The sequence below is a fragment of the Argopecten irradians genome, unplaced genomic scaffold, assembly GCF_041381155.1.
Source record: "Argopecten irradians isolate NY unplaced genomic scaffold, Ai_NY scaffold_0205, whole genome shotgun sequence".
Lineage (NCBI taxonomy): Eukaryota > Metazoa > Mollusca > Bivalvia > Pectinida > Pectinidae > Argopecten > Argopecten irradians.
Window position 1 is genome coordinate 1 of NW_027187672.1, and position 23711 is coordinate 23711.

Consider the following 23711-nt stretch of genomic DNA (forward strand, 5'->3'; position numbering starts at 1 on the left):
GAAGGAAAAAAGAATACGGATGACATAGCAAGGACAGGCACAAGCACGGACCATCCTCTGATATATAACCACGAAAATTCACGGTACCATACAAGAAATCAAGTACCTGATAGTTTATTATCCGTGTAGGTCCGGCGAACAAAAAGTCAAACAATGCTTTATTTTTCTCTCCGGAACTAGTGTTGCCTAGGTCGGACGATCATGGATGTCTACAAGGCCCTTACACAGGTCATGGCGCGATTTTTACACGGATGAATAGGTCATTGATGAAACCTACGTCCTTTAAAACTGGAAAAGATCGCGGGGAAGGGTACTTGGAAACAAACAAGTAGATATCCTCAAAAATGGTTACCTGTCCATTAATTTACGGTCTATTTGGCTCACGTATTTCAACATCAAGAATGTCGTTAATACTAAACGTGTAGCTGTCAATCATACATCTATATGCTACAATTTACACTCTTTTCATCGAAACTTGTCCAGCGAAAATTTACACTGGTGGTACACATTACCCCACAAGAGCACATGGCCAGTGCATTCTAATGACAGATTAGTTATCATTTATAAGCCAGCCTACTTGGTTGCATCTTTCAGTCCACATAATTAAGATCCTCTCCACAACAGTTGCTGGCTGGGTAACGGAAAGTCCGCGACAATAAACTCGACACAAAAAAAATCCTCCCCTGATAACATACATTCTGAATGTGTTCAAGGTAACGCGGCCGATTTCGGTTCCGTTGTTATTTATCGATAGCATTCCCTGAAGATGTAAAAACCGAGACTTTCTACCGAGTACTTTGCTAGTACACGGAGATACGTGGGTGGGACTGCTACGAGTATTCAGTTTCTCCTCCGAGTCTAGACGTAAATGAGTCCGGATAATCTGCGTGTTTAATTTGTATTTGACGCCCATTCTTTCCGTCGTTTGCTGTTATCTATGTACGTATTGAAATGATATTTATTAAATTGTATTTTCTTGTAATTTCTTACCATAAACAATAACTCTCATAAGAACACTAGATTGTATGAATTGGATGCTTATATATGATGGCTCAGATCATTTGATGATGAGAGCATCTAATGACTACTATTGACATAGTTGGTAAAGAAGGTCCCAATGATATATCACACGATTTGAAAGAGCGTTACGCAACAGTCAACTTACATGATTTTCAAACTTTCGGATAAATATCGGTAAAACCGAGTTGAATCTTGCTGACCGACATCGGCCGATACCTGTATAGAATCGGGAACATACGGAGCCATATATCACATGGTCAATATCGGGCAATACCCGTACAGATGGGAATAGATCGGAACAGTTCGGGTACTTCCGAGCTATTTTAATGTGTACAAGTTAAAAATCAATATTTTTCATTAATTGTTTAATAACTTTGCGAATCAACGAACATTACAAAAGTCGGTAAATATCGAAAGTTTAAAACTTAAGAGAGGCGAAGAAAAATATGTAGAAAACACTTTAAATACTTTTTCTATGTCATAAAATACAACAAGTCAAAGACGACTAAAAACTTTTACATTATAGTGTATATATGTCGCTGCCAGTATTTTTGCTATATATTTTGGGTTTAAAATTAATTTGAATTTTAACAATTTTGGACTTGGCTTGTCTTACTTTTAGACGGATTTCGATAGAGATTTAGAAGTCTTCCCTCTTGAGTTGAGAGCCGTTGGTAGGCTGGGGAAAGAGTGGAAGCCTCCTGCATTGAATTTACGAGAATGATGTTTTGTGAAATTTGAGGTAAAACTAACGATAAAAGGCCCGGTAGGCAGCGTCACAAGGTTCGGTCAAATCATTCTTGTACAATTCAGTTATCTTACATGTATAGATGAATTGCGACAATATTGTCCATTACACTAGTTCTCACTTAGCCACGCGGATCCTTTCTTGTTATTGTTTGAATTTTAACATATTTTAACGTTAAAAACTGTAAAAAACGCTAACGCGGCAGTCGATACCATGACAAAACTAAAATAATTGTACTATTCTTCTAGATGCTCTGACTACGGTCATAACAAACCTGACGGTACACGTTGACGCACTGGTATTGGTCATACACCAGATAACCAGAGGCCGAGAAGGCCTGTATCGCTCACCAAACTGACTTAAAAATTTGTTTAATTTTGAATCACAACCATATTATGATGCTATAGATACCATACAGATATGCTATTCAATTACAAAGGTTCAGAGAGGATGTAATTTATATGAAAATACTAGCCTAATTGCTCCTTTTTGGTCCGCGTCTAAGGCCCCAGGGAGTCAGCCCTACACTTTGTACACTTTCAAATATCCATCCTTTATGGATGCTACCATTGCATAATGAGTGCTCTTTCATGCTTAGTTGCAGAGAAGAAGTCGTTTATATGATAACAACCAAATTGCTCCCTTTTGGACCACGCCCCTAAGCCCCCAGAAAGGTCAGTCCTATCATATGTACCATAATGAGGAAAAAAACGGTATAAAAGCTAGTATGTTAATAATCCAAAATAAAAGGCCAAAATAAATTCAAAGTAAAAATCAAAATCATTTCTATGGAATATATATTCAGCCACTATAGGGGCCTTCTTCAGTCCGAAATAACACTAACACAAACGTGTTCGTCTACATGTTTGTTTACATCCATATCATTATGTACAATTTTGAATCCCATCTCCTATAAGGATGCTACCATTGCATTATGAGTGCTCTCCCATGCTTAGTTGCAGAGAAGAAGATGTCGCGTTTATATGATAACAGCAAAATTGATCCCTTTTAACCCCCGCGCCTCAGGCCCCTAGGGGGTCAGCCCCATCATTTGTACAATTTTGAATCCCCACCCAATAGCGATGCTACAATTGCATTATGGATGCTTATCCCATTTCTTAGTTTCAGAGAAGAAGTTGTTTATATGGAAATAGCCAAAATTGACCCCTTTTGACCCCCCGCCCTCAGGCCCCCGGGGTCAGCCCAATAATTTGTACACTTTTCAGTAAATAGCCCAATAAGTCAAATTTTGTTGAAATCCGACCAGCGGTATTGAGAGGAAGTCGATTGTTGACGGACGGACGACGGACGACGGACGCCGGTCGCCGGTCGCCGGACGCCACGGTATGGCATCACCTCACCTTGGTCCTTCGGACCAGGTGAGCTAAAAAGGGCCCTTATTGTGGCATTGCTGAATCTAAAGTTTCCATTTTTTGTTATTTCAATGTAATTTCGGTAGGTGGTGATGATTTCCTTCGCGTCATGGGGATAGGATTATGACTTCTTGTCCCATATATTTGAACATGTCTGATTATCCTCATTCACACGAATGAACGATTGCCAGTTCTTTAGAATATACGATTCAGACTGTACTCGACGTCTTTTACCCGTCCCTGGCGCGCATCTAGCTCCTGCTTTGGGGACTCCTTTCGAATTAGTTGTCCGAGACAACAGTTAATACTCTGAATTGACTCAACATGTTGTGGAACATATGGGATATTGTCCTGCAATGCTCTGAGAACGTGACAAATGACAGAACCATTCAATTATGGTCATGTTTACTGTCGTTGGAGTTTGATCTAATACTCACAGACAGGACATTTTTTATCCCTAAATACTTTTTAATTTACAGATTGTTTAGGAATAAGGGTTCAATTTTTTTGTTAAATCTGATTTGAAACCATCCGGCACCAGATAATGGAATGCTATAAATTGCCCTTTTGTTATAACAACTAATTCAAAGCTTCAGTGGTTCCAATATAGAGTAAATCATCACTTTCGTATTCTTACAATAAATTCATTTTTATCCAAAATTGGATTAGTTGTACTCCCCTCTATATGTACATTTTGTAGCTCTGAACCAGAATCAAAACTCGTGTTTTTATGGGAGTATGAAGCATTGCAAAAAATTATATAGGATGGATACACTATGGTAGTCCTTTTAATCCCCCTTTTCAGTAAACAAACAATCTTTTCTTTAAAGCCGTCTTCATAATAATTTTCTTTCCCAGTATACAGAGTAGATAATGAATATTATTATAATCACCAAACATTATATATTTGCAGAACAAGATGTTTACACCAACTCATTGAATAATAAATGCTCTTCTAAACAAAATATAAAGACAATTTTACTATACAATTCAGAAATTATATTGCCATGGTGAGGACGAAAATATTTGGCTGTGCATTTCACATTTTCGTAAAGGCGACTAAATTTGAAATCTCAATTTCTGGGTTACTGAGATGATCATACTTTTTCTAAACCATTTCAAAACCTTACTTACGAATAACAGCTCCCCGACGTTTTATCAACACGTGTTGGTACTACAGCCATGTGGGCAAGTGTGTACAGGTAGATCCGTAATATCCGACATTACAGTCTGAAAGCAATGTCATGGAATAAAGTTAACTTTAATTTTGTATTAAAGAATAACTATATCGAGGGCAATCTGTCTTTAATCGATAAATTACTGCTTGGAATATGCCGATAATTACGATTGCAAAGATCCTAATTCAATAAATCTTTAAACTAAATTATATTGTTTTTGACAGCGTTATCTACTCCTCGTGTTATAACATTATTGACAATTTATACACGGAAAGTAACACATGTGTCCGTTTCTGCCTATCAGTTTCAGAATGTCAAGTAAGCATGAACTCCTTACACGTTGCACTGACCACTGTTTCATGTTACACACATTATCTTTACAGTTAGCTGGACAGGACAAGTGGCAATGGGCACCATGGTAACCAGTATCACATTCTGAAAAAAACATATCAAAAGAAATTGTTTTCAAACAGAAATCTCTCACCTTTTAAAGCTAATCAAATACTATTTACAGTCGGTACGGTCCATGCAACCGAAAGATGTTAATGTCTTTGTGTGCAGTAAAACACGAATGAGTCGAATCATCGAATAAGTCGAATAGTTTGCCTGAACTCGCTGACTTCGACTTATCCGTGATTTACTGTATTTGCTTGACGCGAAAACCTTTTTTTCATATTTTTTATTGTTATTTATCTTATTATTCTTTTCGTGTTTTGTGTGTCAAAAAACTATGCGTTTAGTTGTCTATGTTAAGAATTGTATGCTTTGCGATTTGAATGTTTTTGTTTTTATCGTTCCATATTAATGTACAAGCCGTACAAACGAAAGTACATACAGTACTTTATGATTTTTTCCGATGATAGGTCAAAAATTATTAAATCACTAATCTTCATGGCAAACTAAAGTATCCTCCCCTCCTATACCTGAATCCATTATATTTGCTCACGAATAGTGCATGTAGCATATGCCCTTAGTCTGTCGTACGATTTTGGACGTTTTATGTGTGTTCTTTACCGAATACGAATATTTATTTAACGCCGTTTGAATGCAACTAATAAAACAGATCATAATATTTTTAGAACTTGGGGTTGCATTTAGCTCGAGCAAAAGCTGTGCGTAACCTAGGTATTGATAGGCAAAAATGACCATTCATGTGTATATCATTTTTAAAAATCAAATCATAAAAAACCCCACTTCTTTATGATAAATATGATAACTACTTACGTGGCGCCAAAGCTGGTAACAGTTCCCGACGTTTTATCACACGTGTTAGAACTACAGACCCACTGTCGGACATGATGTACAGGAAAGGTCCGTAGTACCCATCGTTACAGTCTGTATAAAAGAATAACTGTTGTATCAGACGACGGTTTTGTATACATACAATACTCTCACACACTCATTGATTAAACAATAAGTAAACAAAGAATGAATGACATCGCTAACTTTTATTTTTGTGAAGTAAATGGACGTGTTACTTTTACCAATGCATTTTGTCCATGAACCAATTTGATGAAACCCAATGTGCGTTACATAATTAATGTATATAATACAGTATAACGTAATATCAACAGGACCACATATCTGGAAGGCGAAGACAAAATTATACCTCCTTTAACTCCAATAAGTTACGAAGGAAGATAACATAACGTTACTATATAATTGCAAAGGTTCGCGGGGGTTGCGATTTTCGTTAAAATTCGTGAATTAATCCAAAAAATCACAAATTTGAATACCTCCCGTACCAACGTTCTGGTTTTTTATATATTAAAATATGTCACGTGAATGGTGATTAAAAGGCTACAATACATATATAATGTAATTCGCGAAATTAAACCCCCGGAAACAAATTTCCAACTACAAAAATTTACAAACTATACAATGTATGACAGTTCCCATTGTATTTACATTGGCAAAAAGGTTTAGTAACACATTCAGTGTTGAAGAGGTTAAGAAAATACTGGGTTTACGTCAATGTTAATTATAAAGATAAATTATACTACTATAATATATGTTCATTGAAAATACATAAACGTCTTTATTATATTGAACTACAGTCAAACCTCGATGTATCGAAGTTCAAGGGACCGTCAGAAAAACTTCGGTACATCGAGACCTCGAATTATTCGTGGTTTTGAAATTAGACGACCGATGTTTTTTTTTTTTTTTCCCCATGACCAACTGTGGTAGTTGTGTACATGTCGTCTCTGTTCCGTAAACTTTATAATCATTGTACCACAAGCAAAACAAAATAAAAACGAAGTATGCAATTAATCACGTGTATTGCTATCGTTAGCAATATCATACGAATATTATAAACAAGACTTACGTGTAATAGGCCTAACCCATGTACAAGGTGCTCGTTTGGTGACTATTTAAGCGATAGTTAATATTACGGAATGAATATAAAAACAAAAAACACGTTGTAAAAACGAAACTAAAAAGGAGGAACCGAAAGCGCTACAACACCTACAAATACATCGATTTAAAATGATCGATTTGGTCAAGTTATTTATGCCAAAGTTGTGCAATGTAAACAGTTTTGGGTATAAAAAGTTCGATTACAGCAAGAAATTCGATTCATCGAAGTTCGAATCATCGAGGTTTGACTGTATGTATATCCGGTTTATCGATTTGGGACCATTTCATCTTATGTTTATTGTTTAGTCGATTGGCAGCACACCAGAAAACTGAAACCCACCACTATTTTCCGATAATATATCGACTGTTCCATCAAGTAATATTTCCTCTATGCAGACGCACAAACTGTAAATTCATAATCTATTTCATATTAATTTTCTTTTACAAACACATGGATATTTAATGTAAATTTACACGTTGGTCGTCATATTGTTAACATGCGATGATATGTATCATAATTATATTGGGTGCTCTAGCATATTATTTCCTAAAACGAGTAGGATTCGGCTTGGATACGAGCTGAGTTTGACAGCTTTACTGCACTAGGACAGAGACCATGTAAGATACATTTAAGACATTTAAAAGGTCACAAAGGACTGTGCTATGAATAATTCAATTTTGCCGTCCATCGATGTACACAAAGGTTATTTGTTATCAAACAATATGTAAAATCAGTATTTTTTTCGAAAAATGATATATTTGCTTATTAAAAAATACTACAAAATAATTTCGTAACGCCATGCATCTTTGCTTATTTTTATTCTCCGCGCGCGAGTTTTCATAGCCTCAAGATAGGGGAAATTAGTATAATAAATAATAGTATATCTCAATCCCTCCCTTGACAGTAAATCAGGAAATTATCACCCACCCCGAAGATTTAAGATTTTTTCTTTGTCAAAACTATGACTGATAACGATCATTATATCGGCCAAAATAAAGTTCCAGTAACACGAACTTAAAATAAGTCGATTGCATAAGAAATAAGCTATCATAAGCCACAGCTGATAAGTAGTGTTACTAAGTCTTAAATATATTGGAGAGTGAAACAATATATTTCAAACAACAACATAATCTTTGTCAATATTTACTCGAACATTGTCCTGGAGACTTGGGCAGCTCTGGTCAGCACAGTTCAATGGACATCTACAATAATATACCGGAAAATCCTGCTGTACAGCCTGAAACAAAATAGGAAAATATCATAAACCAAACAAGTAGATATCTGATGATACTGCATATAGAGTATCATTTGTTATGCAATTAAATGCAAAATGTACGCATACTGTAATAATGTGAACAAAATACGTATATCATCATATATATATAATTTAAGATACATAGCAAATATAATGCATACAATCACTTGACCTTTTTTTAACATTCATCTGTTTTTCATTTTACTTCATCATTAATTACCGGATAGAAGTGGTGAAATAACCGGTTTTTTTCCATTTTTTCTTTAAAATATTAACCGCATGCCCACCAATAAATTAATTAAAGAACATAATCCGCTGAAATATTCAAATACTCTCCTAATAATTCGTCATTTAGAACATTATGACTAGTACAATCGAAGATTTTAAATTGAATCTACCTCTATTTCTCCTATTGGGCCTGGCCCTTCTGTTCCAAAATGGTCAGGGTCAGCATCTTAATTACAATTTTGTTTACTTCCCCCGAGAGGTGTTAATGAAAAATCTTGTTCAGATTGAACATTTTATGATAAGAAGGATTTCAAAGAATGTTATACTTCTATTTTTCCTCCGGGCAAGGGGTCAAATTAAAATGTATTGCTAGAGCCACCCTTTGTAGGACGTCTGTGAGCAAATGATTAGATTTTGTCGAGTACTATTTTATGACGATCGGTAGAGCTATTTCAATGAATTTACTATATTCTTAAGTGTCTTGCACTCTGCCCTTTGCCTAGAGTTTTATAATCTTCAAAATAATCGACAATCCTTTGGGGAGTCTGTTATGAATCTTCTCATCAGACAAACATTTCTTTTAAAATTGTGTTAAAAGTTAAAAGTTTGCAAAAACTGTTATCAAAAGTTTGGTATATGGAAAAATGTTCATTGACGAAAACATTACCTGGACAAGCCCCTGATGTACCATAGCAGAGAATTCCCTGCACAGTTTGAAGGGCATGGAGTGCAATTATCGTCTGATCCATAATATCCAGATGCACAAACTTTTGTATCTAAAAGCATTTAAAAGAATATAAAGTGTGTGGTAAATTCATTATCCAACAAAGGCATGTCGATGATATTAATATACTACATTCAATCAATTAAATACATTGTGTTTGTCAATAAAATTAACCATCCTGCCATATCATCACCATATAGATAATATGGAACTGTAAACCGTCATCAAGATAAGGTCATATATATGCAAAAAAATGTAAAAGATATTATCAAATTACAAATTTGGACGTATTGTCTAAACATCATCAGTCACAGTGTCTTCTGTTGGTGATCCCTAGATGCCGAGCTATTTATAGCTAGATCTGAACGTGGGTTTCATGAATGAAAAAAGGCGGTTAATAGTACACTGTAAGCGTACTCATTGAGCTTATTGAACAATGACAGCTCGATTATACACCTGAAATACAGAAAGGGTACCAACATGAGTAGGTATTACTAGCTTATCTCAGAAGATTAAAAATTGATTGGGACTGAAATAGTTGTTCACAATGTTCGGACTAACTTAGATAACATATATATATATATATTCAAGCCTTTGTTGAACCGATGTGAATTTCAGTAGTCATTAACACAACAAATGCCATTAAGCTTAATAAATGGACTTAGTCATGATGACTAGGGATCCTGGCAAGTGTTGTTCCAGGGGGACATTCGCTCATACCATAGTTTTACTTTTAAATATTTATCCCTAGGTTATCTGTAGTTTATTTTGCTTCACAGGTTTGAAAAAAGGCAAAATGTGAAAAGGTGACCAGCGTATGTGTGGAGCTAAATTGATTTATGTCTATGTAGGGATTAACTTGAATATTATTTTTTACGTTATGGAGATATAAGACAAAAATTTGAATCTGAATGATGAGAGTTCAAGCAGATTTTGTGTTAGATCTCCATAACATAAAAAAAAATCTATTCAAGTTAATCCTTATAATTCAATTTACTAACGATAATCTGTTCAATTTAAAAAAAGATAATTTGGGACTCTTTTGTCTATGAAATAATTACGCCGTCATCTCAGCCAATCGAAAGCAACGTTACAAACGGCGACGCCATTTTTTTCCTTTGTGGGCTGATAAAGGAAATTTTTTAAGCCAATGAAAAATGCTCGTAACAAGCCAAATTGAATTATATACACTTATTGTATAATCATCAAAAGAAGGTGAGGCAGGCCAATGGAAAACATTTTGACAGTTATACGTTAAAAAGACTTGAGCCAGGATTCGCATTAAAACCATGCACAAGGTAATGGTCCCTTCGAAAAAGGTTTTTTTTACTTTCATTAATTAGTGCTTTGTGAATAAGACGTTTGACGTATACCAACTGCTGACGCAGTGTTGGCAAAATCAGACTCAATATGTTTTAATAAATTTGATACAATTAAGGATAAACTTGAATATATTTTTTATGTTATGGAGATATATAACACAAAAATCTGAGTGAACTCTAAATAAAGCGCGAAGCGGTTTATGATGAGAGTACACTCAGACTTTTTTTTGTGTTATATCTCCATAGCATAAACAATCTATTCAAATTAATCCTTATAATTCAACTTACTAAAGATAACTCTTCAATATTCAAAATTCATTTCAGGACTCTTTTTGTCTATGAAATCAATTACGCCGTCATCTCAGCCAATCAGAAGCAATGTTACAAACGGCGACGCCATTTTTTTCATGTTTTATGGACTGATAAAGTACATTTTTAAGTCAATGAAAATGCTCGTAACAAGCGAAATTGAATTATACAAACATACATACCGCATATCCCGGCTGTTGGATGACATATGTTACTAGGGACAGTTGGACACACAATCTTCATTGCAGTTTCCCTCTCTCCGTACTTCCCGGGAGTACAGCCTTAGATAAAATCAGCAGTCATTAGGACTGTTAATAGGCACTAAGGAGTACATAGTGGATACAGAATAAACCTTATCTTATAGTAACCTTTATATCTTATTCATTTCATTTGTATTTTTTTACCGCATAACATCAATAACTTTCGTTTTTATTATCCGAATTGAATTATGCCTTCTTGCCACCTCTTTGATTGGAAGCACAGAGATTATTTAGCGTTCATATTTGGTGTTAACCCCGTGTTTGAATTAACTTAGTAATATTTTGTTTTGGTAAAGAGCAGTCCTACCAATTTAACAAGGGATCACACAAGAAATCTGTCATACATTTAGCAAAAACGAAACAGACATGACAGCGGTATGAAGAATCACTAACAAACTCCCAAAAATCATCCATGTGGAACAACCTCATTTTCAAGTCATGTGGTTCCCCAAGGCATGCTCCACGTAATGATATGACCTTTGGTGAAGCAACGTATGTGTCTTCTGCTTTAGTCAGCGCTCAGGGCTCCTGTCGCAGAAAACAAATTCTGTCATCGCGAACCTTGGATTCACCTGGGTTGAAACTGTGAGTGTAGGATTTATCATCTATGACGGAAATATAGCCCTACATCCAGCCAAGCCGTTGTTGTTGTCCGGAAAGTAGTTAGACTATATGGTGTTGTATTTACTCTTTAAGGATCTCTTGTGGAAAGTCATTTTTCTATGATGACCAACTTTTTATATAGATTTTTTGGAAGTAGGAATTTATATCAAATGTAAACAAACATAAAAATAATATGGGTGTTGTGCTTATATTTTTAGCTATTATAATTTTTAAAAAAAAAAACTGACGTAATCTGTGATTTTATTGGAATTTCACTGTTCTGTTCATACATATGACAAACTAAAGCAATTATTTTGTAAATTGGTTAATTGATAGATATGAATATTCTTGAAATTGACATAAACCAATTGCTTTCTTTAAGAGAATAATAATATCACAAGGTCAACCCATTATTTTTGCATTTCAGAACAGCTGTATATGTTACCCCTTACCCTCTGTCGAAAAGAAGTTATACTCAGTAAAAATGTTTGCTAGCTATCAAGTCCTATAGCGATCAGGTTATACACCTGTATGTGGAGGTTACCGGTTTTGATTGGTTACAGTTTCTATATGTGAGATAAATTGCATAATATATATAGTATAAAGGTCATTGTTGTAGAATAACATCCTATTCGGCATTTTTGTAGGAAATAAGATAAATTTATCACTGAGAAAATATGACGAGAAAGATAATTATATTAGTGTAGAATAGAGTAAATGCAATACACATGACAAACTATACAGTAGACTCTTATTGCCATTATAACCCATGGACATCAGACACCAGGAACATACGTGACTCATGATAATCCTTACGTACGGTACACTTGGGGAACGGGATGCAATCTACCATGTTTAGGCCCTCCATGTATAGCATAAACCCAAAAGGTAGGCAGTGCTTGAACCATTTAAAGAACCCTGTGTATACCTATTTGGAGTCACATGAGCGTCAGGACCAATACTCCACCACGATGCGGCAGCTCCTAATAACATTGGACGAACAAGCATGTAACAATTCGGCATTACATCTGTCGTCCGCTGACAACCATTTGGGGGAGCGTCAGTCCTGGAACAAGTGATATGTACTATACTATCGAGCCCCCGCACCCCCGCCCCCAAGAATATATCTGGCTGCGAGGTTAGGGTTTTAACTTAAACTAATAACTGCCGCTACTATAATTAACTCATAATGGATCAGCTGCCCAGAGCCCTAAGACAGTGTTCTTTGCCTGTTCTCGCACCATATGTTGTTCTTTTATGATTGTGTATTTTATGTTGACGCTTATAAATAACATACTTTATTTTGCAATTTTCTCCCTCAGATTGCGCCTATACTTTGTATTGGCCAATATTATAGGCTAAGCCTATAACACAAATGTTACTACTACCCAGCCACATAAACGCCAAATCACAGATGAACAGGCTCCCTTTATACTTTTGTGAGAAGATAAAAAAATACCGTACCTCGGTATTAGTGTTGTACAAGATTTTTGAAAGATTCAACGATCTTCACTGAAGAAGCTTCTGATGACTAAATTTTCATTGAATATTGAGTAAAAAAACGTTGGCTGTTTCTAAAATTCAAGGGTCAGTGTGCTTGAATGTTTGTCGCGCTTACAAAATTTGTCTCTTCCTGTTTTTGTCAGCTTTTTCCCTACTAAAATTAAAATCACTTTATCTGCAATAAAATGTAAAAAAAAAATAGAAACCAGTAGGTTATGTTTCTCGCAACAACGACGTTAAGTAAAAGCATTAAAGTGAAATAGGTGAAATGATGGTTCTCACTTTTGGGCCCCGTTTTACGACCACTCAGCGATAAGCATTCGATATACAATTAGGGGCCAGCTGTACCTGCTGCGTTTGAAAGTCTAGATTAATACCAAGCAACTCACGTACTGCTGGGAAAATGTCTGATTATGTCTTCCATGCTAAGTTGAATGTAAATGAAGGGTGGCAGATAACCGTCAAAATAAACAAAAATCGACAGTCGGGCCTTGAAAATAGAATTAGAGGAAAGAAGATTTCTTTTGAAAGAGGTTTCACTACTGTCAGCTGAGCCAATTTCCTTTTCTCCAAAATAATTTAGGAAAAGTCACTTGCCTTTTAAAGAAATAGTCGGGACCATGCTTCTCAAAGGCGCGGGTCGTTAGATGTTCCTCTGATGAAATCCACGCCCGGTTTCAAACTGCATCGTTGTTCGGACGAAACAAAATACGTAGCATGACGTCCATTATCGAGTGTGTTTTTAAAAAGCATGCCGGAGCGTAATTTCTTCCCTAGCCGAGGGTAAATGACATCACATCACAATAATACGTCCGGTTCGTTGTATATAGCATATAGTGAAATATTAGGGATATTACAAATAATACATGATTACAGGCTTTATTTATTGCAGCTGTGTGTGTATACATTTTGCACATATTTTAATATAATATCTGTGCTACCAGGAAACAAGTTGCTTCAATTCAATTTTCAATATTTATGGTGTCGGCAGAACACAAAGTGTTATACATGAGTATGAGTGATGTTTTGTCATTTTTTATTCTACTATATAATTGTAGATTTGTGACAAACAAGTAAACACTTCAGACTGCGGCTTCAGTATTTGTCATTGTTCTTCTTTCTAACATGTAACATACAATTGATGTCTGTAGAAACGTATATCCATTTTACCTTGCGAAGGTAGATCATTCCACTACTTCATGCAATGCCATTCGACCTCATCACAACAGCTCCTCTACCATTTTACCAAGTTACTGCAGAGGGTGATCATCCCTCATTGTCGAGTATATATGTTTACATCTACTTGATGGTGAGATTCAGATGCAAAATATAATATCTGAATTCTTTGTAATTTGTCTCCTTTAACTATATGTTTTTAAATCTCAGTACTCAAGACCTTTGGGTAAAGTAAAAGTTCATCCTTGACAATTAGTTTTAACTTGGATATTACTGCATTACCTTTGCAGAAAAATGTGTTTCAAAATTTAACAGGGGCTTCCTTATATTCATCGGTCTAACGGTGTCAAATCAATGAGAAATGTTGTTGCCATAAATGACACAAAGATATTTACATAATGTTCAAAAATGTTTTCTCCGTTAAGTCAATCAAATATATGTCTTGGATGAATTACTAAGCTAGTAAAACGATATGAACTGAAGAAATCTTTTTATTTTGTTTTATTTCCCTAAAATCAAATAATATTCACTTACCGTAAACGTACACCTCACACAGTTCCAATACAGCATCATCCGAGTTACCAGGATTTAGCCTTTACACGTCGGTCATTGTAGATAGTAACATACCGTTCCGACACCTGAACACACTACGTTCTGTATCGCGGCCACTGCGCTTAACACAGCAGACGTGTCTTTGTAACACCGTGCTCCTAATCCCCAGTCGGATGTGTCAGACAGATAGATCTCAAAGCCAGCCAATCGATCGAGTGTTCCTTGGTCTATAAATAACAAATTTACCACTCTGTTATCAAGCTTTGTGATATTGTAAATATATTTAGAATTGTACTGTTAATAAATGTCTAACATGGACAAAACTATTAATTCCCGTTACTCAATCAGAACCAAACAAAAAAAACCCAAATGGGAATTGTAACTCCTGACAGAGAAATGGTAGATATTCATACAATGTGTATCAGGATATCCTAAAGTTGGCATGCAAGCTTATGGTGGGATAAATAAGCAATACCACCCCTATGGACTGATCCAGTCAGTCGCATTGCCTGAGTTTGCAATACGAGTAATCGAGCTTGACAAATCAACACATATCGGGGTGGTTTTGCATACGCACAAGTTGATCACAAACAAGGCAATTTCATTATGAGTTGAGTTGCACGACTGAGTGAATGTGCCAATGTGTTATAGCACATGTAGTACGAGTTTTTGAATCTCTTAATATTTTTATCATTCTGAAATCATTTTATATATTTATTTTTGTACATTAATTTAGCGTATCAAAATGTGTAAAGTATATGTTTCTTATTATATTTGCAATTTATAATATATCTTTCCTTTGTCAGGCGGTCTATTCAAGAAAACATTATACACCTAGGTATTAATGCTTTATTATGAAAAGATCGAATAATCACTTTTGCAATACTTGCTACATTAATACTTTTAAAATCGAAAACATAAATAAGTAATCAAGGAGTCTAAATCGTTAAGTTAAAGTGGTTGTGTCACATTATTCCAACAATTTCCAGAAGCTTTCATAATTTGCATAAAGAAACATATCATTATGCATCCTCTATCAAATTCTCGAATATGTCAATTTTTTTCTTAATTGGCTTTCAAAAGAACCCCCGTCACGACTAATTTCATTAAAAACATAATGTTATATATATCAACATTAATACCCAACCCTATGATTGACATATGTTTTACAAACATGTTTTTTTTTTTTTTTTTTTTTTTTTTTTTTTTTTTTTGTGTAAATGTTTATTTTTCAAGGCAATTTATATATACATGTAGTATAAAAAACAAAAAGCAATCATTTGTCATCAATCACCATTATCATCATCATTTATCATCATCATCAATTATCAACATCTTATCTTCATCATCATGATTATCATTATTCAGTAGCAATATATCTTATCATTTCATCATCATTATCATAATTATCAGCATCTTATCATTTATCTTCATGAACAATCATTATCATTATCGGAGATAAATCAGAGAATATTTGCCATCAAAATCATCATCGTCCTAATCGTCATATCATCAACTGTCATCATCATTATTGCCTTTCATAAACGTACAACATACACCGTTATACAGACTTTCTTACACACTTAACACACTTTCACTCACACCTACATAAAAATGTACACACCCAGTCCTCTCACCTTCATTCACACAAAGTCACACTCAGATACACACGAGCATACACCTGGAGAAACAAGAAAAAATTTTACAAAAAAGAAATGGAATACTGTATATGGAGATACGAAGCAAAACAGGTTTAGAGAGGGGGGGAGAGGGGGGAGGAGGGTAGGGTGATTCAATCATTATAGTTTTAGTTATACTCTAGAGGAAGGAAATTGTATTGAAATATTTTGACTGGAAATTTATTATCTTAATGCGACACTGAAAGGGTCAATGACAAACTTAAACAATCTGTTTATAGTAATATGGTTATTGTGTAGATATAGATATATGTATAAGTACATGTATATGCATGTAATGTGTATGCCAAATAAATATATATATATTATATACCTGGTGTAATATAATAAATTTAATTAATAAAAATCAAATTGAAAAAAATGTGTGTACATAAAGGATAAGAAAACTGATGTATTTAAAAGTTCCAATAATAGTTTTCCATTTCCAGTGGTTTATGTCAATCAAATTATATTATTTTCACAAGAGTTTATATAACTACATATTATGCTTCACAAAGGACCTCTTGTCACCACGCACGATACAAATTTTGCCAAACGAACAAAATTTATTTTTATTTAATGTAATCAACATTAATGCAAAACACTTGAAAGAACTTTTAAAAATTCATTTATATTTTGAGTGCAACGAAATTATTTCTCTAAATTAAAAATGTTCCGAATATTTAAATTGACAAATTGAGGACCGATTAAAGTTGTCGTTTTTATGTCATAAATATATCAAGGTCTATTTATTAGTAAAGCTTATATTGTGATAAATCGTATGTTTAGATCAATAATAACGAATCTGAAGCTGTCAATATAAATATATAATGCAATACTCATTTTGGAAAGCTCAATATAATTTCAAATTTGAGTTATTTAGTAATATTTTTGTAGAAAATTTAAGCTTTTACTATATATCAAAATTATCAAACATTTGTTATTTTAAGGTCATAACCAAATGTTTTGCATTTGATGTAGGCTTCACTAACACGTGCTCTTCCTAAACATGTTTATTTTGTTATTACATGTATAAGAGCGCGTTTGAGGTGAAAAAGGGTGATTACATTGGGAATCTGTAATTGTTGTGGTTTGAGAGCGAAAATATTACCAGGTTACAGGGGGGTCAATTTGTTACAAAACATATTATAAGGATCCACTGGGCTATAACTAATATTTAATGTAACAATTCACACTTCTGATTAATTAAGATTCCTGTTAAACAATTACAAAGCTCTTCATTTTAACACATACCGTTATACATGTATTGTTCTAAAGATTTACGTTTAATTTTTAACGGGCGACTCACATTTATATATTCATTTCGACATATCAAAGTAAAATATATTTATTTAATCTTGTAAAAAAAAAACTAACTGTATGCAGCAGTTTTGCAATGATGAAAATACAAATGATTTGTTAGGTAGATCGTTAAAAAAAATGATCTTAACCATATTGTTATAAGGTATACTTGAAATTGTATGTCAGTTATTTTTTTTTTTTTTTTTTTTTTTTTTTTTTGATAATTTGAAAATTCAGTAGACTTATAAGCACAAAAAAGGAATGACTCTGTAAAAATGTTTTTGATCGAAGTACAACGGTGTATATTCCAGCGTTAAAGTGAGTTGCGATGAAAATAATATTTTCAACTATTATCCCGACTGTTCAATAAGCAAGTTGTTGTGATGAACAATTCGAAGTGTTATATTGCAAGCTTCCATAGAAACATTATATTGCACGGCAGTAGGAACATGTCGACGTTTTTTATCTACACATGGTGAATAACTTGAGCAATTTTTCATGGGGTTATTGTGTTTTTTCGGTCTCGTACAATATAACAGTTTGATGATTGACACCCAGCGAGGGTTAATATAATGAACTAGAGCACAGTAACCCAATGGAATATTTGTATAATATAAACCTGAGTCGATTTTTGGACATATAATTATATAAACGTTAACAGTGATTCTGGACATTAATCCTTATGAACAAAACACAGATTCTCTATAAATATCTTGCACACTCGATCGGTACGCCATCAGCAGAAACGGAATACATTCGTCCCATGTCCCATGTTTTGTATCTTCCCACGAATGGACTCAACATTTGCACCAACGTCTTGTTGAACCTCTCAACGAGACCGTCAGACTGGGGATGGAAAGGTGTGTCGTTCTGGTTTTCATTAACCCCGAGGATACTGCATTACTTCCATCATAAGCTTCGATTTGAATTTTTCTCAATTGATCCGAGTGAAAACTCCTTCGGCATAACCGAATCGACAAAGTTTTCGACCAGTACATGCGCAATAGTCCCGCTTTCCTGGTTTAGAAGTGTAATCGAATCGACAAAAGTTTTCGACCAGTACATGCGCAATAGTCCCCGCTTCCTGGTTTAGAAGTGTAAAAGCTTCAACCCACTTGGTGAAACAATCCGTAACGACCAGAAACGTAGCGGTTTCCTCTTGACATCACCGGCAACCGTGACCTAGAGGATGTCAGCGGCATACCCTTTCCATCTGTCTCCCTACTTAGGAAGGTTACATTCGGCGCCGTTCTGCTTTGGGAACCGAATCTTTCCTAGCAAGCAACATGTCGAGGACAGGAAATAGAAGCAATCCCCATCTTTTCCACAGCAGTTGCAAGAACCCCTCCAGAAAAAAAACCAACGTTTTTCTGATAACTTGCTGAAGCAGTCCTGTCTTCCTATACCCTATAGTGTCCGGTAGTTTTCGAGTATCGTGCACCCCATGAAGGATTTCTCCTTGTGGAGCTCCTCCAAACGACCGGAACATGGTCCCATCATTGTCAGATTGAAGTTGATTCCCATTGCGCTCAAATAAGCCTTCGGATCCGCTGAATCTACCGGTCAACTCATCAAGCCGGAAGGTTCTTTACTCAAGTCATCAGTTTTCTGTAACGAGAAATTTTTAACTCTAAATTCATCAACCCTGGTGGCTTCCTGATATTGTCTATTCACCGCATCAATCGACTCAAAAAAACTCGACTAAAAAAAAGTGTTGCCGACTCTTCCCTCCGTCCAAGTTTTGCCATAACTACTCTCCTCTAGTCTACACTGATACACGGCCGCCGTGATAATGCATCCGCGATTTGAATGTCTCTTCCATGCTCTTGTGTATCGATTCCAGAAACTGGTAAGGTGTCTAAAAAGTCTTTCATCCAACGTCGCGATCTGGCCTTCAAAGTTTCGCGTTTGTAGAAAGGAACCAAACGTTAGCGCCGCATGATCTAACCCTCCAAGCTCTATTACCATAAAAGGTAATAGGCGGAAATGTTTACATGAAAATAAACAGCGGATCTAACAGTTTCCCGTCTCGTGAACGCAGTATTTAGCGTTTAGGCTTTGGTCAACGTTCTGCTAGCGGTATGCTATAGGGTCTTTCTACAAAGTTCGTCATTATGGAATCTGTCATTGACGGACAAAAACTATCACCGATCGTCGGGATTACTAGCGTCGGGTATCGGGTAATGGAATGCTGAGCTTCGGGTCCGTGGTAACACGAGAGTTACTGAGTTTGTCAGACCTACTTCAGCAATAAAAAACGCAGTAGTCGTGGGTCCCCGGTCCGCATAAATGAGGTCCATTCATTTTCGGGTTAGATCCAAAGAGACATCGGCTAGTGACAGAAAAACCCTTTTACAAACCGGCGGTAATACTATGAACCAAAGACCAAGGAATCTGCGAAAGGTAGCTTCCGCTATTCGTGAGGCCAAGCCGGACGTATCAGCATTAAAAATGGAATAGTCCTTGTCTTGTAACGAAAGCTGAGTCCTTGCGTTTGTCGGTTTGTTTCCACTTGCCAGTAACAGCTTGTGAGATCTAGTGTGGAGAAACGCCACTTCGATCCGGTTGAGAATAATTCCAGAGTTTCATTTATCCTGGGAATGATGGTATGCATCCTTAATTGATGGCTGCGTTAGTTTACGATAATCCACGTAAAACGCATACGTAATGTCCTTTTTCTTAACAAAACGATTGGAGAATGCCCCATGGACTATCCGAAGGCTCAATAATATCTGCAACAGGGACTCCGCCTGTCTCTCGGTTTCGCCTTTGTAAATGAAAATTGGAGTTCATCTCGACTGCTGATCTTATCGGCTTTTGGCTTGTGGGTTCTATTGCGGTGTTTTACAACCGCCGGTCTTGTCTTTGCCCAATTATCAGTGTTGGACTTGAAAAAAATAATCGGGGTAATCTTGCAAAAAGAATAAAGCGCCGGGACTTTCGCAAAGTTGACTCTCAGATAGTTTATGACTCTGGCAGGTATCAATAACAGAAAAGCAGGGTGTGAGCTTGGATACAGGATTTTAATTTCTCCGAATTTGCATCCTTGTATTCTTTATCCGATACAAACTGATCGCAACTGCTCCGTAATCTTCGGGTTTTCTGTTGTACTACCAACGTCCTTCCAATACCTATCCACCTTAAATCCTCTCCGAACATCCACGATTGTGTCCGGAACAGTCCGGATCAGCCCTTGTAGCTATCCTCTTCTAAATTCGGCGGAGTTCGCGCAATATAAAAGCATGGATGTCAACGCTTGCAATAGATGCGATTTCAGAAAAAAAATTTGAACCATGTCCCCCGAAGGACTTGAATTCAGAAAATATTCCCGCGTTCTTCGGATTCGGAACAATCATTGATCCGTGGAGAGCGACATCCCCCGAAGTAACTTGAGATTAATTCCGGCAATGGTGTCGATCCATTGTACGTTTCCGCGACGCACACCTTTAGTTTTTTGTGTCGTTGTTTTTTTGGGTATGGTTCATGTCGGACATTTTTGCCCCAACAAATCTGGACATCATTCTTCCTTTCGTAGCTAGTGGATTAAAGCTTGATCTTCAGAAATCCGCCCCCCTCCATCATATTCGTCGGATTGTGATCCCAGATCCACGTCAATCGCTCTGATGTTTCTGTCTTGGTATTCTGGATCATCCGTCACCATTCTTTGCTTCTCCGCTAAACTTTCCCTTGTAAGCCCATGTATTCACGATCTGTGGAAGTGACGTGATTCATTCTTAATCGGCTTTACGGTATGCGTGGACTGCATCACGCTATATGATCACCGTTCTTCTGCTAATCTGCTTCGATCTTCTGTAGAGGGCGGTTGTAATTGGTACTGTGTTGGCTTGGACATCACGCTGGTACTTTCCGGATCTCCGTCTATCCACAATCTTCCGATCTTCTTCACCATATGTAACGATCCGTCACCACAATCCGAGAGTCGATTCCGATATCCATCTTTTCATTAATTCGGTTATGAATCTGGGTCTCATCCTTCTTAGTTCTCACGTCTCGTTTTGGTCATATCTTCCACGTAAACTGCCGAATATCGGCGTCAATGCGACTCAGAACACTAATTATATATACCAGATACGTTGACTTTGGGGGAGGAAGCAAACAAATTACCTCCCTGGGCAGACTCTCTGTGCGCAGCATCGTCGTGACGAACGCTAGGATGTGGTTGTTTTTTCTTTTCAAAAACGTAACTTTCGACCTGTCGGCATTCATATCCATATTACAGCCATAACCTACCTTGTATAAGTGATATCGTATCTACCTGTATTACATATATCACGCACATATCAATGTCAATAAAAATCAGGAATTCCACCCAAAAGATTATAAATAATAATTAAACTGCCTTCTTGTGGGATTTATGGACCTATATTTTTTTCCCAGCCAGCTAGGTGAAAGGGCGAATGGCGTAACCACTACACCACCCGATCACCCAGAACCACATCACACTACTTACTAGTCAATAATCATTTGAAAACATAACTTCTGTATATGATTTCCACTGTATTTTTGTATGACGGACTGTTGCCGTAGATCTACTCCTGCCACCAGGGCCTCGGTCAGGTACACCCCTTTGTGTGTGTACAGCAGTCAGAGTCCCACGGTCTGTGTTATACATCCAAATCAACAGCCTTAGAACTGACTCCATTTGTTATTAAAATCAGAACTTGTGACTCGTTACAATGTTACCAGTGGCAAGGTTAACTGTAAACAGAATAATAAGTGTTTATATGTATTTAAAAACATTAGTATTTTTTTCTTTTCTTTTTTTAATTAATTTGATTTTTGATTATTTTCTTTAAGAATTAACTATATCAATAATAACTTTTTGTAGACAAATAAGGGTTATATATATAAAACAGTTAGAGATTTTATTGTCTAAATACTTTTGATAAGGACATTTTTTGCTTACAATACACTATCAATAACACAATAAATAGATTATACACTTTTGAAATCAAATAAATTTAAATAACTCAATAATTAATTATATTAAATATAGAACAGTTTTTTGCTTCAACTACAACAGGGACAGGCTTCATGTTAACAACGACTCACTAACTTAGTAAACTATAATTCTAAAGGATGTAAAGAGAAATATAGATAAGATAAAAAATATTCAATTATTCAACACAATATTTTTTTTATGTGTTTTAAGTTTTTTTAGTCAGTGGCGAGCCAATGCTATAAGTATGAAGAGTTTCAAAATAATTACATCAAAACGCATTCTAAGGGTATTCAATGGTACATGTAAAATTTTTATTTTTTTTTCATGTATAAATATTTTCGCAAAATGTTAATGTTTGTCCTTCACTCCAATATTGATCAATCTGAAAATTTCGACACATGTTATAAATCGTCCCACCAGTAAGTAAACATATTTCTTTAGTTGACGTTAACCCTACATATTGTATGAATAGAAAATAAAACCTTGCCTAGATTCTTACCCACCTCTAACAAGAAAATAAGGAAGTAAATTTTAAAAATATTTTTGTAGTGGGGATTGTGTAAACATTAAATTAATTTTCAAAATAATCAAAACAAAATTTCTACTGTGTTTTGATGTGTACGCCTGCACATCAGTTTAAAAAACTTATAAGTTATTTTCTAGGCTTAAGGTCCTTCTGACAACCTCTCTAGGGGTGATGTTTTCATTTTTAATTGAAAAGGCTGTTTATATCCCAGGTCTTGATGGTGTACTATAGCCCACGTTCCATTCTTAACACCGAGTCAAAACTGCGGTGGGCCGGCTGGGTGCGTCAAAAACCATTATATTATTGTCCGATTTTACCACAGTACAGGTAATTAAGAAATAGACAATTAGAAAAGTAAAATATAGGAAACTATACAATACAATTATCGCTCGCCGTATATGCAAGGGTCTTGAATTGCAATAACCATCGGTTTAAAAAGATTATACTGTATGTTTACACCTATAAAAAAGCAGAATAATGTTCAGTCCAATAAATACTGTAAATAAATGTACAAACACTCACTGAACATACAAAGGTCAAAAACATGTCGATGCGAGATATAAATATTAGCAATACAAACCAGGAAAGGGTAGAGAGACAACTTAAAACAACGAATTTTGCAAAATCAAGA

General features: G+C 35.6%; 2 long non-coding RNA genes across 3 annotated transcripts in view; both read right to left on the bottom strand.

Moving 5' to 3' along the window:
* Positions 1 to 5606: 5606 nt before the first annotated feature.
* Positions 5607 to 23711, bottom strand: part of LOC138312096 (uncharacterized) — a 62914-nt gene continuing 44809 nt past the window's right edge. The window contains exons 1-4 of one of the 2 annotated variants that reach the window (XR_011206856.1): positions 10702 to 10738; positions 8832 to 8940; positions 7829 to 7918; positions 5607 to 5654 (exon numbers count right to left, since the gene is read on the bottom strand). This is a non-coding gene — a long non-coding RNA (uncharacterized lncRNA). Of the gene's footprint in view, positions 5655 to 7828; positions 7919 to 8831; positions 8941 to 10701; positions 10739 to 23711 lie in introns of those variants that run through there. The other variant, XR_011206857.1, reaches the window with a different exon arrangement.
* Positions 10738 to 22145, bottom strand: LOC138312097 (uncharacterized). Its single transcript, XR_011206858.1, has 3 exons — positions 22090 to 22145; positions 14596 to 14840; positions 10738 to 10800 (listed from the first exon to the last, which is right to left on the bottom strand). It is a non-coding gene; the product is annotated as an uncharacterized lncRNA (long non-coding RNA).